Here is a 2,561-nt window from a genome sequence, read left to right on the forward strand (position 1 = left end):
TTTCAGTGGCTCCTGCGGTTGCCTCTTCAGTCTGTGGCCATTGTAGCAGAGATGGTTTAACTAACCAGGAATACTCATTGAAAAGATCAACATTCCTCAAGAGATGCCAAATCAGTTCAGTTCAGTCGCTCAGTCATGTTCGACTTTTTGCGACCCCATGAATCACAGCACGCCAGGCCTGCCTGTCCATCACCAACTCCTGGAGTTCACCCAGACTCACGTCCATCGAGTCAGTGATGCCATCCAGCCATCTCATCCTCTGTCATCCCCTTCTCCTCCTGCACCCAATCCCTCCCAGCATCAGAGTCTTCCAATGAGTCAACTCTTCGCATGAGGTGGCCAAAGTACTGGAGTTTCAGCTTTAGCATCAGTCCTTCCAAAGAGATGCCAAATACTCTCTGCAAATTTATGCTTTTGGAGAGACTCTGCTCAGACTGTCCAGTTCTCTTCTGTTTTCTATTCACAACTCGCGGTTTGTGTTCTCCTGTCAAAACTAAAGTTCAGTATGATTTTTGGAGTTATCTGGATGTTTTACAGGGGTTGAGGGTCGTACTCTCAAGATACACTCACCTCTGGGAGTTCCCCAGTGGTCTAGTGGTTAGGACTCGGCACTTTCACTCCTGTGGCCCAGGTTCAATCCCTGGTTGGGGAAGTAAAATCCCATAAGCCACACCACTGGGTCCCGCCAAAAAAAATTCATGAAAGATACACTCACCTCTCTGGTGCAGGTCCATCACTGAAGACGACTGAGAACCACTTCCATCTCCAAACTTGCCTTTTCCCAGCATCCTATTGGGGTTGAGCCCTTACAAAAGGCAAATATAGATGTTAGTCCCAAATTCCTTAGATATCCCTCCCACTACTGCTATATTTAAAAGATATAACCAAACAGGACCTACTCTATAGCACAGGGAACTGTACTTAATATTATATAACCAAATGGGAAAAAAAGAGTTTGAAAAAGAATAGATATGTGTACATGTATAACTGAATCACTTTGCTGTACACCTGAAGCTAACCTAACATTGCTAATCACCTGTACTTCAATATAAAATAAAAAGTTGCAAAAAGACAAATAGAAGTATAAATAGAATAATTTAGTCCTCTAAAGCCAGAAAACAAATAATGTCACACTGATGGTTACACTTCAAGTTCTAATGTTATTCTTATCCACTTGCTCATATCGGATCACTCTTCAAAGCCACCCTGTCCCTCAGGTGTTTCTGGGAATCCACAAAACAGAGTATCAGACACTGCAGCAAGCACTTCTTCTACCCACCTCATATCCTCTGGACATTTCACTCCAGTTGTTAATGTAAGAACCACCTTTACAAGTAAGACCTGAGAGCATGTAGCCTCAGCTACACTAGAAATCTCATTTTCTGTCAGGGGCTTCTCTGATTCTAAGTATTTCTTTTATTATTATTATTATTATTTTAATTTATTTAGGGAAACATACTCCCAGGTGTAAAACCTGGGCTAGTGGAGAATGAGTGTCATGCATAAACACTTCCATCTTCTATGATCCTTCAAATGCCTAATTATAAGGAGAATTCTACATGGCGTTTCAGAATTCCAGTAAGATGGAACTTCAGCTACCCAGTTGGTGATCAGTTCAATAACGTATCTTTGTACCAATGTTTCCACCCTCCCTATTCAATTCTTCCAGTCCCCAACCCCTGTTCCCTCAGATTGCTGTACACAAGCCTTTGACTCAAGCTCTGCTTTCTGGGGCAAACACACTTAGGCTAAACACCTTGCTTCTTTGCTACAAATACAGTCACACCTACCATACTGCTTATCCTTACCTTAATTTCAGCTAGTCAAAATATACATCCTACACCAGAGCCTTCCTGAAGGAATCTCATTGTTGCCCCTGCTAATGGCATCCCACATAATGCTAATGAATCAAGGGTCTGACTCTTTGTGACCACATGGACTGTATCCGGCAAGGCTTCTCTGTCCATGGGATTCTCCGACAAGAATACTGGAGTGGTTTGCAATTTCCTTCTCCAGGGGCTCTTGCTCACCTAGGGACTGAACCCACATCTCTCACAACTCCTGTGTTGGTAGGTGAATTCTTTACCATTAGGCCACATGGGAAGCCCATACAGATAAAGGCTACTTGTCGAATGTTTTCTCTCATCTTTCTATCATCTGCCCTCGTACCAGCCACCTCTTACAAAAGTAAACATACCAAATTCTTCACTTCTCTTTTAGTCAAAGCAAAAATTTGCATTCTACCAGTACACACAAATAATTATGCTGGACTAAGGGAACATTTCATGCACAGATGGGCTCAATTAAGGACAGAAATGGTATGGACCTAACAGAAGCAGAAGATATTAAGAAGAGGTGGCAAGAATACACAGAAGGACTGTACAAAAAATATCTTCATGACTCAGATAATCACGATGGTGTGATCACTGACCTAGAGCCAGACATCCTGGAATGTGAAGTCAAGTGGGCCTTAGAAAGCATCACTACAAACAAAGCTAGTGGAGGTGACGGAATTCCAGTTGAGCTATTTCAAATCCTGAAAGATGATGCTATGAAAGTGC

At 42.5% G+C, this 2,561-nt stretch overlaps 1 non-coding gene across 1 annotated transcript; it reads left to right on the forward strand.

The window, feature by feature from the left end:
- Window positions 1–580: 580 nt before the first annotated feature.
- On the forward strand, window positions 581–652 carry TRNAE-UUC. Its single transcript has one exon. It is a non-coding gene; the product is annotated as a tRNA-Glu (tRNA).
- Window positions 653–2,561: the final 1,909 nt, after the last annotated feature.

This window comes from Bison bison, unplaced genomic scaffold (genome assembly GCF_000754665.1).
Source record: "Bison bison bison isolate TAMUID 2011002044 unplaced genomic scaffold, Bison_UMD1.0 scf7180017864469, whole genome shotgun sequence".
Lineage (NCBI taxonomy): Eukaryota > Metazoa > Chordata > Mammalia > Artiodactyla > Bovidae > Bison > Bison bison.